Genomic DNA, 14038 nt, shown 5'->3' with positions numbered 1-14038 from the left:
AAATGAATTTAGTCCTATTTACTAGATTTCAGTGAGTATGAATTCCCTCTCTTTTCATCTATACCCTTTCTCATTTCTGTGGTAAATGCAGCATATAATGTGCTCTGATTCTACCCAGAATTCTGCTCATGCTTTGAGTTGCATCTCATGTGACACACCTTCTTAAACTGGTTAGATTTAAAAGGGATACTGGTGGGAAAACATGGACCATAGTGTCTGTGAAATATAATAGTGTCCAATAATCCACTTGAAAGCTCTATATCATTGGTGGAATGATAAAGACCAAGTCAGCAGGTTTTTGCTGGGTGTCAGTAATCCGTAAGCCTTTTTTGGACCTGGGGGCTGCATGTAATGTTGACTAGGAGGGTAGGGCTGTCATGACCTCACTATGAGACTCAGGGTCTGGGCATGAGTCTCAAGATCTGGCTTTTCTTCCCTGGCTCTCAGGGTGATAAGTAGAAGCCTCAGGGCAAGAACTCGCTTGATAAATGTACACACACACACACACACACACACACACACACACACATTTTTCCTTATTTGTTAGATTTGTTCTCTCCCTCCAACTCTGAGTGGCATACTCTGTCTACCTATGGTTGATGTTTAATGTATCATGCTTAATGACACCACTGATGCCTATGACACCAGGAGGTCACCCCTAGGTCTCAGGTTTTGGCCCTGAAATTTCAGGACTGTTATAGTCCTGACCTGGCAACCAGACATGGGGCTAGGGGTTCTATGCACATTCATGCACATATATGCACATACAAGCACTCTGTTGTGATTGGGCAACGTATCTATGGTGGCTGAATTTTAGGCCTTAAGGGACTGGTGTTTGCCTTCCCAGCCTTTAGTGTTACTATAAGGTCTTAACATTGCTGGGTGTTACCTAAATCTTCTGGTTTTGACTAAATTGTTTTCGCGGTTAGTTTTTTTTCTTATTCTTTAGTATTTGAAAATTATTCATTACAATAACTGGGAGGAACACCTTATTTTTAGACATCTATAAAGAGACGAAAATAAAATGAATGCTGTGGAGGAAAAACCAGAAGGAAATGATATTTCAAATGGCTCAAACATCCCCCCTCTCATTTTATGTAAAGGTCAAGAATTTGAAAAATTGTCTTGGTGAGGACTTATTTTCTGGGTTTATGGAAAGACCTTTTCAGTTGATAAAGTATGAACTGTTTGAAAGATTTATAGGGGTCAGAAATCCTGCTCAGCATTTTTTTTTTTTTACTTTTAGAACAGCAGGAAGCCAAACTGTGATTTTTTAAAAGAAAAAAAAAACCCCCACAGGTTATTTATTCACATAATCAGTTGCTTTTTATGTGGGATGTGACTGCCTGGTGTAACTACTTGCCCTTGTCACAAAAAGATATAAGGTAATTAGTGAAATGTACAGCTTGTACCATAGGTGTTTTAAGCTCAGTGACTCTAAAGCAGTGGTGCCAGTAGGGGTGTGTGTGTGGAGGATGCCAACAACACCAGCCAACACCCTAGAGGGAGGTGTCATCCAGTGGGATGGTACACCTGAAGTAGCTGCTGGGCAAGCGAACAAGGACATTGCTCGCTTGCTCAGCAACCATGGTAGTCCCTTCAGTTTGGGTTTGGCATGGTTGCAGCCATGTTGGAGCCCAAACGGACTTCTGGGGACCTGGCACTGCCCCTTCCACGGGCAGTAGCCATTTGGGGGGGGGTAGTCCCTTCCATTTGGGCTTTGGCATTAGCCTAGGCAATCTGCCCTCCTGCTACCCCCCCTGCACCAGATGACACCAACTACCAGTATACCACAGAAAAAGAAAAAAAATCATCTGTACGCATGATACCATCCTCAGACAACAATAAAGCCTCCTTAGTCTTTCCCCCCCCCCCCCACACCTGACTGAAGTTGCAAGCTGATTGTCATTGGGATAGACAATAGACAACATGAACCCAAATTGCTTTTAGCTCTATTCACTGTACTTTATAAGTAATAAGGAAATGTTTAGATCTTTACGGAAAAATAATTGTTACATTAGCTTTTGTAGGAAAGCCTCTCTTTCTGAGATACATGGTGGGCACAGACGAGAGTGGGTATATTTATTTATTTATGGTATTTATACTCAGCCCTTCAGCTCTAAAGGATCTCAGAGCAGCTTACAATTATTATTATTTTTAAATAGATGGTTCCCTGCCCCCAGGCTTACCATCTAAAAAGACGCGACAGAAAAGGAGAAGGGAATGGTGGTGGGGAAGAGGATCAGGTCCAATAGTTCTTCTCTCCCTCTGAGGCCTGGACCAAGACAGATGGACTGGAGGGAGGGCTCTTCTTCTTAATCTAGGCCAGGCCCAATGGTATATTTACTAAATGACTATGGACAGAAGAAGAGAAGAGGAGTAAGTGACCACAGAATTTGCTTCTGTGGATTGTGTAACTAGGTATCTTGATGATTATTCTGCAGAAAGGATGTCTAAGGCCCTGTCTGCATAAGCCAGGAGAGTGTGGGGGCAGCCCAGAGTATCCTGGTTCCACAGCTGCCCCAACCTGTCCATTACCTGGCCCTCTGTTCCTGTGCCATGGCAGCTGCCTGAAAGGGCATCCCACTGTGCTGTCTGTTGTGTCTGCCACAGCTGTGGGTTGCTTGCTTCTGAGGTCAGAATAAAGTGTCCAGCCTTTATCATATGGTTGGGTGCCTTGTTCTGACCTCAGAAGCAAGTGACCCACAGTGGAAGATGCACCAGGCAGCTCAGCAGGACCCCCATGCAGACAACTGCCAAAGCATGGGAATGGAAGGCTTCAGATCTTCCAGGAAGATGTGGAGTAACAGGTAAATTTTTTAAAAACCGTTTTAAGAGTGTTATACCCTGGTTTTGGTGCAGACTGTGCTGAATAACTGGGTTTTGGGATGTGTGTCATTTGAATAGGACAATGCCAGAACAGGGGGCTTAGGCTGAGAATCAGCTGCATTTTAATTTGGAAGGTCTGTCAAAGGATATCACAGTTTGAAATTAGTGTTCATTGGAGGAGATGAAGGCCACTGATCTAAGCAGAGCAAGCCTAGAATATTATTCCTGAGCCTGGGGCCACTTCCTCATCGGAGCTAGTCTGAGTGCATGGAAACTCACCATAGCCTCACCTTGCGGAAGGGCTGTTTCTGTGTCTTCCAATGACTCAGTTCCTCATCCCAGTAACTCCATGAAGATGACATCAATTCCACGACAATTGTGTGCTGAGCAGGTACCAATGGAGCTTTTCCCATGTCCTTCAGTCTCACACAGACATTATCACCTTGTGGCTACCAAAAGTACTGACAAAACAAAACTTCCTAATGAGAAGGCCTGAGCAAAAACATGTGCTTAAGAAATTTTTCTCCCCAGCTCTGCCCTCTCTACTACAATTGGGTTGGTCTTCTTTTGATATACATATGAAAAATAAAAATAAATCCCCCAGCTGTTTCCTGCTATGACTTGTGTCAATCACTCAGCAGCACTCAGAAAAGGAAGACGGTGATTGCTAGGCATGGCCAACTAGGGACTTCTGAGGGAAGTGCTGGAGGTTATACTAAAGCGGATGGGAGGAAACGCTTCCTTTTCTTGCACTTTTGCTATATTTACTGTCCAAAGTGGCAACTTGAACATCTTCCCTGTGACAAGATGTTTCCTTTCTGGAGGCAGGCATAGCTCTTGTGTATTGCTGAAGTAGTGACAGGTAACTTTGGACTTGGACTGGCTACGAAGATTTATTTCTCCCCCCATTCCACAGGTGTAATATTTGGCCTAAGCAGATTTGTCTCTTTCCTATTTGCTATATTTGCCTTGGCAATTTTCTTTTCCTTGGCTTATTTGCATTTTTTTTTGTTAGAGCTGACTTAGTTCACAAGCTGGTGCTAACATGGCTTACTTCCTTACCTGAACCTAGTCCTAAAATTTTCATATTTGGAGCTCACACAGCAGAAATAATGCAGTTTGACACCGCTTTAACTATCATGGCTCCATCCGATGGACTCCTGGAATTTGTAGTTTCTTATGGCACCAGAGGTCTCTGACACAGAAGGCTAAAACAAACTACAAATTCCAGAATTCCATAGCATTGTGCCATAGCAGTTAAAGCCTTGTCAAACTGCATTATTTCTGAAGTGCAGATGAGATATATATCTCCAGCCTCCACCAGTGGGACCTAGTGACTTCCATGTCAGTGGAGGTGGTAAACTTTCTTTGAGTTAATATTAACTTTAAAGAAAGGTGCTGAACCTATGATGGCAAGGTGTAGGGTTCAATGTATTGAATAGCTCCTTTAAATTTTGGTCTGAAATCCCAAATTGATTCACTGCTCCACTGGCATTGGTGCTCCCCCACAGAACTGTCTCAGTAATTTATGGTACATCAGTGGTCTATGTGGAAACAAGAAGCATCTGTCTTCCAGTTTACAAAAGGTAAGGAAGATTTTGCATGTAGAGTTGCCATGAAACTCCCTGTTTGAAGGGACTAAAAAATGTTCCAGCAGGCTGGGCCAGATGAAGCAGTAAATTCCAGATTCCAGATTGCAGGATGATTGGTAGGTTAAAATGCAGCAGTGGCAATGAATCAGGAAACCGTACAAGGCTGGCCCTGGTAGCAGCCTCATCCTGCCCTGCAGGCTCCAGTTGTGACTGCACAGCTGTAGCATTGCCACATTCTTCCATTCCCTTTTCCTTTCCATGACAGGTTCATAAGGTAGGAAAAGAAAGGAGGAGAGCAGAGATGGCCTTGTGTTGTGTGATAGTTGTTATAAAATTTTGTAGTGTGTGGAGTTCACTCTGACCTCAAACTGACCTCCTAGTGGACCTGCCATTTCTCCAAAGCAAGGAGACCAGGTAGGCAACTTGCAAAGGAGGAGGCAGGAGCCCTAGGAACAATATACTTGGAAATTCCCCACAGGAAGTTTGAGAGTTGCTAAATGGGAAAGCCATCACCTCCAAAACCAAGACAATGCTGACTGTTTGTTCTCAGTCTCACACTTGATGGGCCGGTGATCAAATCAACAACCCACCTATCTATCTGTTTGTCTTCCCCTGATTGTGTCAGACACAAATGCATTGAGCAGGCTATCCTACACCTCAGATTAACAAAGTCCAGGCAATTAAACACCTTTGTTTAGGCTTCAGCCAAACCATTAAACTCATTGCTAGAGGCTAGATTTCGCCTATAAGAACCCCTAGATTTGCTCACTCAGGTGTGCTACTTTCAGAATACAGCTTGGTTCCATATCAGACTGAACTCTGATTTTAGCTCCCTCAGCCAACCCCCCCCCCCTTCCCATGTTCCGGCAGCCATGTCATCCATCATATACTTCAGCACTGGACTCCCGGAGAAGCCTTCGGAAGTGAATATCACCCATAGTTCTGCCTCTCTCAATCTATTCCCGCATTCCCTCCTTTACATCTATTGAGCATCAAGTGTGTGTATGTGTGTATGTGCCCCATGCTGTATGTTCTTCTTTTAATAAATATTTTGACTTGAATTGGAGAAATCTGTTTCTGTGTTATCTCTTAAGCGATTACTTGGTCCTTTGGTATCTATTAAGAGACACGGTCTTGCGAGGGCGTTGTTACCCCTCCCTCTCGGCAATTTGAGCTAATTAAGAAATTCCCCTAACATGGTTGTGTCAATGTTGAGCCTGGAACTAGGCAAGATGGTGGGACTTTGCTTCCAAACAGTCCTGAGAGATTAAAGCAAGTTCCTTTACTCCCTGGGACTGCTTGGAAGGCTCCCTCTCTTTACACCAGCTAGAGGAGAAAAAGAAGAAGAAAAACAAACTTCTAGCTTGGTATTGTTACTGGGGGTTGAAAGATATTGGTAGAAAAAGTGCAAGGATTAATGTGTTGAATTTGCACAATCAATATGCAAATTTGTAATATGCATAATTATAATGATTTCTCCTAATATGCAAATTAGATGCATGGATATGAGGGACTGGAAAATGGCAACCCTATCTGCATGCAAAGCTGCCAGATGAATGATTATGTAGAAGCACTGATAGTTCCATTCTGGTGTGGTTGTGGTTCGCTGGGGCTAAGATGTCTGGAAGCGTTGTTCTTTCCTATCATTGTGTGTGAGATGTAAGCACAGGACATTGGAATGTGTGGGTACAGCCAACTTTCTTATGGAAGAGTCAGTACATGATTTTTCACTGATATTCAGAGTCACAAATGCTCATGCAATGAGGCACTCTCTGGTCAGTGAAACTTAATTTGTGACTTGATATACAACCATTAAATCTTTTTTTTAGCCAAGTTGGCTGGAAATCTTGGAAATCCTTTGAGGATTCCTTATCATTCTTATGATTCCTTGTAGTACGTACAATGGGTCTTTGGTATCCACTGGGGTTTCGCTCCAGGATCCCCCACCCCACATCTGTGGATGTTCATGTTGCATGATGTACAGTGACAGTGTAAAATGGTGTCTCTTATATAAAATGGCAAAATCAACATTTGCTATTTGAATTACTATTATTATTTGGAATATTTTCAAGCCATGAATGGTTGAATCCATGGATGCAGAATCCATGGATACCAGGGTCCAATTGTGTACAGCTTGCAGTTCTTATTTGTTTATTTTCATGTTTTGCAATGATTTATTCTGTTGTTGTTTGTCCTTTCTTGTTGTGCTCCTCTATAGGGGAGGCCCACATGTATTTTGTGCTGAAGGTCCCAGGTTAAAAAAAAAACCACAGGAAACTTTGAAGAGCTACTACCATTCAGTGTATGCCAGTCCAAAATACCTCCTAACATTCCCAAGCTCTGGGCTGCATATGGCTTGGATCAATGAAGCTGGACCAGCACTGAACATCTTACTTCAACCCACTTCTCTCGAAGGCCTTGTAAGCTTGTGGGTTTTATACAGCAATTACATGGAAACTGGATGGAAGACTCGTGTTTCTTAATACATTTTTTGGTTCGGTTAGAAGGAGAGAGAGGGAAAAAAAATTAGGGACACAACACTGGTTCCAGCAATTTACTACAGAATATCTGAACCAGATGCTCTTAAACTATAATTCCAAGCAATTTGCCAGAATTATGTATCTACTTTAATCTTTTGAGTCAAAGTTATGCATGGTTTGCATTACTTGTAGATCTAAACAAAAAAATGTGATGCGATTACAGCTAATATGAGATAGATAATGACAAACAGGCATGATTTCTCTAACTGCTTAGCTGGAGGAAAACTGCAGATCTTTTTGCTCACTAAGGATAGTCTGTCATAAAGCAGTCTTCAAACGTGGCTTCCCAGATGAAGACTTTTCTAAGAATCTCATTAATCATTGCTCATTGCTCTGAGATTCACTAGGTTTGTGACCCAGTCTTCAAAGACTATAATGCTTAGGTCTACAGTAAGTGTGTGTTTTCAGTATGAAAATGTGTGTCAGTGACTGTGTATTATATGTGAGAGTAGATGCATAGTGATGGCGAGCATGGGGTAGTGGTTTGAGCATTGATTCTGAACACCAGGGTTCAAATCCCTGCCTGGCCATAGAACTCCACTGGATGACCTTGGGAAGTCACATGCTCCCAGCCTCAGAGGAAGGCAAAGGCAAATCCTTTCTGAGCAAATCTTGCCAAGAAAATAATGTGAAAGAACCTTAGGGCCTTAGGGTCGCCATAAGTCAGAAATGACTTGAAGGCACACAACAACAACAGCAGATGCATAATGGTATGTGTACAAAGGACAACATGTGGGATACACATGCCCACTTTTGTAGGTACCATCTCTAATGATAGGTGGCCCCTGGAAGGCTCCCTCAAAAGGAATGTGATCCTTGGACTCCAAAAACATCTACAGTCTTGATCTTAGAAACAGGGGGAAAGATATTTAGAAATCTTAAAGCCCCAGTCATTACATAACCTATAAAGAAGCTATTTATGAGAATCTCATAGAAGGTCCAGTTTTAGCAAATTGTCAGCTCTCCAGCTTGGCATAGGATAAAAATAAATAAATATTCACTTCTGAATGGGTGCGGGTAGAAAGAAATTACAGTGGGTGCTTGGTATCTGCTGAGATTTGGTTCCAGGATCCCCCCCCCCAGGAATATCAAAGCAGTTGATGCTCAAGTCCCATTATATACAATGACATAGTAAAATGATGTCCCTTATAAAAATAGCAAAATCAAGTCTTGCTATTTTGATTATTATTGGGGGGGGGTATTTTAAAGCTGTGGATGATGGAATCCTTGGATGTAGAATTCATGAATAAGGAGGGCCCACTGTATTGCAACTGTATGAAACATCTGCTGTGCATTGGCCTTGTAGCAATGAGGCATAGACCCAGTGATGTGGGAAATATGAATGAAAATTACTTTCCCATTTACTGTCTCATTTTTAGAGCAGTGAGTGCCCTGACCCTGTTCAAGACAAATGTACCTTTGCTTTCCAGGTTACAGCCAACTGCAGAGAACTCATGAATGGTTGCTTTTCCTATGATATCACCAAGAAACCTCATCTTTTCACAAACACACCAGCAGTTTTCATTTGACAAAAGAGGGGAAACCTTTTGGGAAAAGCCACATTGCCGACGTAGGGAAACATGTGGGGGTCTGCATATAATCAGTGGAAGTGTTGACCTTGTCCCTTTCAGTTGTGACTGTGCTGTGCACAGATATATTGGGCCCCTAGAATGCCTACTTGGTGTCAGTATGATCCTTGGACCAAAAAAAGATTCCCTACCCTAATGGGTTAGTGGTTGTCTATTTTCACTAGAACTGCAGTTACGCTACTTAGGCCTGAGTCCTGTAAATGCCTGTAGACTCAAGAGTATACTCACTGAGCCAACTGTTAAATCATAGACCATCATGTACATAAATCCCATGGATTTATTCATTACTCTAGTTGGAACACACAGTAGGATCTAGCCCATAGTTTTCACATGTCAGAACCAGCTAATACTAGAGATAAATCTTCTGAACCAGCTATCTTACACAATCTGGAAAATCCATTGACCCCAGCCTACAGGGTTATATGACCGTGTTGGCTGGAGATAATAGGCAGTATGGTCTTACTCACATACTATAACCTAGGTTGTGGAGCCCCAGGAGTTTATCACACAGGAGGAATTTCTCTTAATTTCGAATGAAAAGAAAGTGGGGCCAGAACACATTCACGTGAATTCGCTAGTTCAGTGAATTTATGTGAATTCGAATTGCATTCAAACTGACCTCCCATTGCCCGAAATTGTGTGTGATTACCTCTCACGCAATAATGTGAAACCCCATGATTGTGTTCGGACTGACTTCCCATTGCCCGAAATTGCATGTGGTAGTCTATCACACAATAACATTAAACCCCATGATTGCGTTCGATTGTCATGGGATTATACTTCCAATTTCCCTTGCCTGATAACGTCCCCAGTGATCTCAAGGAGTGTTGTACTGCAGTTCTGAATTATGAACCTACAGTGTACAATGACTGCCCCTTACCTTCAGCCTAAAGTCTCCCAGGAAATTGCAGTTTCATTTGTTGAAATGAGATTGCAGTCTAGCTTTGTTGTTGTTGTGTGCCTTCAAGTTGTTTCTGACTTATGATAATCCTAAGGCAAACCTATAATGGGGTTTTCTTGGCATATTTCTTTAAAGGGGGTTTGCCATTGTCATCCTCTGAGGCTGAGAGAGTGTGAGTTGCTCAGGGTCACTCAGTGGGTTTATATGACAGAGCCAGGATTTCAACCCTGGTCTCTGAGTGTCCTAGCCCAATGCTCAAACCACTACACCACAGTGGCTTTAGCACATGATATTTGCTGATGCTTTTGGACATGTAATGTTGCAAAAAAAGGTAGACAAAACTTCAATTGGAAGTGTGCAAACTTTTTTAAAAAACACTTGTGCTTTACAGATTAAAATTAAAATTATTATGAGAACACTTATGCAACAGCAGATAATACTTGTAGTAATAGCTGCTCAGAGCTTTCTCCCAGAACTAAGATGTGGCTCTTTTTCTGTGTCAGGAGTAGTTAGGAAATGTGAATTACTCAGAGGAGTAATAAAAGCATAAAGCATCATACCACTGACCATTTCTTTTGGTGAAGCCCTCTTTATTTTGTTCAGATCCATAGTCATTGTGTGAACTAGGCAGCTAAAATGTTACTGAGTTCATAGATGGTAAGGGACTCATAGGTCCCATCTGGTCTTTCTCTTTACTGGTTACATAATGTTCCCTGTACAATGTTCCCATGGGTTTTCTACAGTCTAGCCAGAAACAGCTTCATTCTTTTTGTTAGATTGCTTCATCGTTTTTAAAAAATCACTGAAGGTCAAGCTGTCTGTATTGTTGCCTCTTGTAGCAAAAATGGTTAATCCATGAGCAAGAGAGAGGGGTAGCAGCAAGCTGTGGAACACACCATAGTTTCCAAAAGTACAAATAACCTGGGGGCTAGTAGTGGGGAGAAGAACTCAAATTGTGTGGCATGAACTGTTAAAAGCAAGTGAATGCTCAGTAGCACTGGAATATTTACTGACTTTGTAAGGAACAAAATGAAAGACCAAGGAGAATGGATCAACGTAGTAAGGAAGGCATGGCTGTCTGAGTGGTACAGAAAAAAGAAGCATTCACTCTGCAACATTTTGCTGAAAGACCCAACATTAGAATAATTTTGGCACCAAGTTAAAACTTGGCTTTTTATTCAAGCTTTTGGGCCAAACTGATTTTATCCAGGCTGCACATGTTTTATGGTTATATAATTCAAGATTGTTTTAACCAGTTTTAAACTGTTTGCTTTGAAATTGAAAACTATTCAATATATATTTTAATTCCTTTAAACACTTGAAATTATTTATTGGTTTAAAGTGATAAACAACCCTGAGATCTTTGGATGGAGGTTAGGATATAAATATTTTAAATAAATAATAAAATGAAATCTATTTAGTTTTGGAAGTATAATACAGGGATTTGGCTTACATGTACACATGCTAATTTGATTGCCTGTTTTCATTCTAATCATTCCAGATTCAATTAATTTGTTCCCCACCCCAAATAATCCAAAATCAGTAGTTCCTCTTCCATTACAATTAACCTGTAATTGCTATAAACATTTTTGAAATACTGTACAAAATATTGAGGACAACTTTCCACACACTCCCCCCCCCCCCGTCCCGAGCTCTTTTGCATTGATATGTAAAAATGTCAGCTTATGCACTAAAATGGAATTTCAAACATTTGACAGAGCATTAGTCCAAAAGTGAGTTAAGGGCAAATCAGGGTGCACTCCCAAGTAATTTCCAGTTCCCACTTAGATCCTGCTCCAAAATGGAATCAGTTCCTCTAAGTACATTATCTCCATGCCTCAGTCATGATTATTCCTAAACATTAAATTCAAAATAAAACAAAATGATGCAGAACTCTGGTGACACTAAAATGCTAAGCATGACATGAGAAGAGAAGCAAAGGCTGGGGAGTGGGGCTAAAGAAGGAGAAAGATTAGGGACATGAACAGAGGGGAGGTTGGAAGAAAGAGGCAGATGGGGGACTGAGGATTGGAAGGGATATGTGGAGAGAGGATGGAGCACAGGTATAGGTAGCATGGAGGTAGGGTTTCCATAGCTGAGGACCTCCAAACCGGGACAAATGTAGGACAAGGTTTAAAAATGTAGGACCTTTTTAAAAAAATTTCCTAGTCAGGAATTTTTTTTTAAAAAGTCCTACATTTTTAAACCTTGTACTCCTTCTCCTTCCCGGCTTGGGAGGAAGCTTTGGCCTGCTCCCAGGCCAGGAAGGAGTGTGGTGGCCACCTGTCATCGCGGCAAGGCCTCGCAGAAGCCTTGGAGGACCCCATGGCCGGAGCTCCGACCGTGGAGCCTTCCAAGGCCCCTCTGGGGCTTGGGAGACGCTGTCTCCCAGGCCCCAGAGAGGCCTCAGAGGCGGCTCCGTGCCTGCGGAGCCTTCCAAGACTTCTCTGGGGCTTGGGAGACGCTGTCTCCCAGGTCCCAGAGAGGCCTCAGAGGCGGCTCTGTGATCGCGGAGCCTTCCAAGACTTCTCTGGGGCTTGGGAGACGCTGTCTCCCAGGCCCCAGAGAGGCCTTGGAAGACTCCGCGATTGCAGAGCCGCCTCCAGGGCCTGGCTGGGGGGGAATCCCGGGGCGGGACCGTGCGGACCTGCCCCAAACTGGGAAAGTCCCGCCCCCAGGCGGGATATGGCAAGCCTACATGCAGGACAGAGGAAGCCTGAAAGAGAAAGTGGGGTGGATGAGAGGATTGTTTGCTACCTTTCTTTCCTCTGCTGTTTCTGGGGGTGTATCTCACAATGGAGACATTGACAACTTGTGGTATTTCTCCAAATCTCAACACTTACACTCAAAGAGGAAGAACAGCGAGACATGCAAAAAACAGCCAAACAAGCACTTATCCCACCTCACCCATTGTATATGACAGACATGTTGAATTCCCTCTTAGAAGGACCACCTGCCAGGATTATTAGACATTTTGGAAGGCAATAAACATCTACTCTATTCATCTTTCTGAAGATTATCGCAATAGGGTTAAAATGCATGGAGCGTGACGGGAACCTGATGGGGCCCAGAATGCTAGTTTACTGCTCGGCAGAACACCACTGCCTCCGCCGAGCGTTCCCATCGGGTTCCCATTGGGTTCCACTTTGAAACCATCCCCAGAAATGGTGTCCCCTGGAATCCGATGGTAACCCGATGGGAACGCTCGGCGGAGGCGGCGACGTTCTGCTGCGCAGTAACCTAGCGTTCTGGGCCCCATCGGGTTCCCGTCATGCTCCGTGCTCGCCCCTGTTAGAACGCACTGGGGAACGTTTTAACCCCAGTGCGATAATCTTCTCTGCTCCCCACTTCGCCTTCTTCCTCTCTTCTCCAATTTTCTCTTGGAGTCTTCAGTGTATATCTTGCACTATAAACTATCATGGCTTCTTTTTACGGAAACTTGAAATTTATAGTTTAGTGAGTTACTTAAAACTCAGTCAGAGAGCTGTTCCCAAACCATGGATATAGTCTTAGGCTGTGCCTGCACAGGCCAAACAACACATCCTCATAGTAATCAGTCCAGGTGGTACAGGGCCCGATCCACGGTTTTGGTGCAAACTCTCTGGATGATGCCCAGCCAGTTCCCCCTTAACAATGTTTTTTTTTTAAAGGTTATCTTTTGCTGTGGTTCTTCTGGAGTCCTCTGGAGTGATGGTAGGTGGCTGCTTACAACATGCCACACTTTGCTGCCCTTGGCAGTAAGTTGTACCCTCTAAGATCAGAACGAGATGCCAAGCCATGTGATTGATGCTGGGCGCACTTGCTTTCAGCTGCAGAGGGATCATAGAATCATAGAGTTGGAAGAGACCACAAGGGCCATCCAGTCCAACCCCCTGCCATGCAGGAAATCACAATCAAAGCATATCCGACAGATGGCCATCCAGCCTCTGCTTAAAGACCTCCAAGGAAGGAGACTCCACTACACTCCGAGGAAGTGTGTTCCACTGCTGAACAGCTCTTGCTGTCAGGAAGTTCCTCCTAATGTTGAGGAGGAATCTCTTTTCCTATAGCTTGCATCCATTGTTCCGTGTTCTAGTCTCTGGAGCAGCAAAAACAAGCTTGCTCCAGCCTCAATCCTCAAAACAAGCTTGCCCCATCCCCTACAAATACTTAAAGAGGGCTATCATATCACCCCTTAACTGTCTCTTCTCCAGGCTAAGGATAGCCAACTCCCCAAGTCTCTCCTCATAGGGCATGGTTTCCACACCCTTCACCATTTTGGTCACCCTCCTCTGGACATGCTCCAATTTGTCAATATCCTTTTTGAATTGTGGTGCCCAGAACTGGACACAGTATCCAGGTGAGGCCTGACCAAAGCAGAATAGAGTGGCACTATTACTTCCCTTGATCTAGGCACAATACTTCTATTGCTGCCACCCAAAATGGCATTGGCCTTAGCTGCTGATTCACACTGTTGACTCATGTGCAACATGCGACAGTGGCAGGCAGCAAAATGGGATGTTCATGTGAAGTACCCAGGTAACTGGGGTGGGGGGGTGTCAAGGAAGATTTGGGGCCAGCATACTCTGGCTGCTCTAGACATCATAC

This window comes from Sceloporus undulatus, chromosome 2 (assembly GCF_019175285.1).
Source record: "Sceloporus undulatus isolate JIND9_A2432 ecotype Alabama chromosome 2, SceUnd_v1.1, whole genome shotgun sequence".
NCBI classification, from domain to species: domain Eukaryota; kingdom Metazoa; phylum Chordata; class Lepidosauria; order Squamata; family Phrynosomatidae; genus Sceloporus; species Sceloporus undulatus.
The sequence above is the reverse complement of the archived record's forward strand: the minus strand, read 5'-3'. Positions refer to the sequence as shown.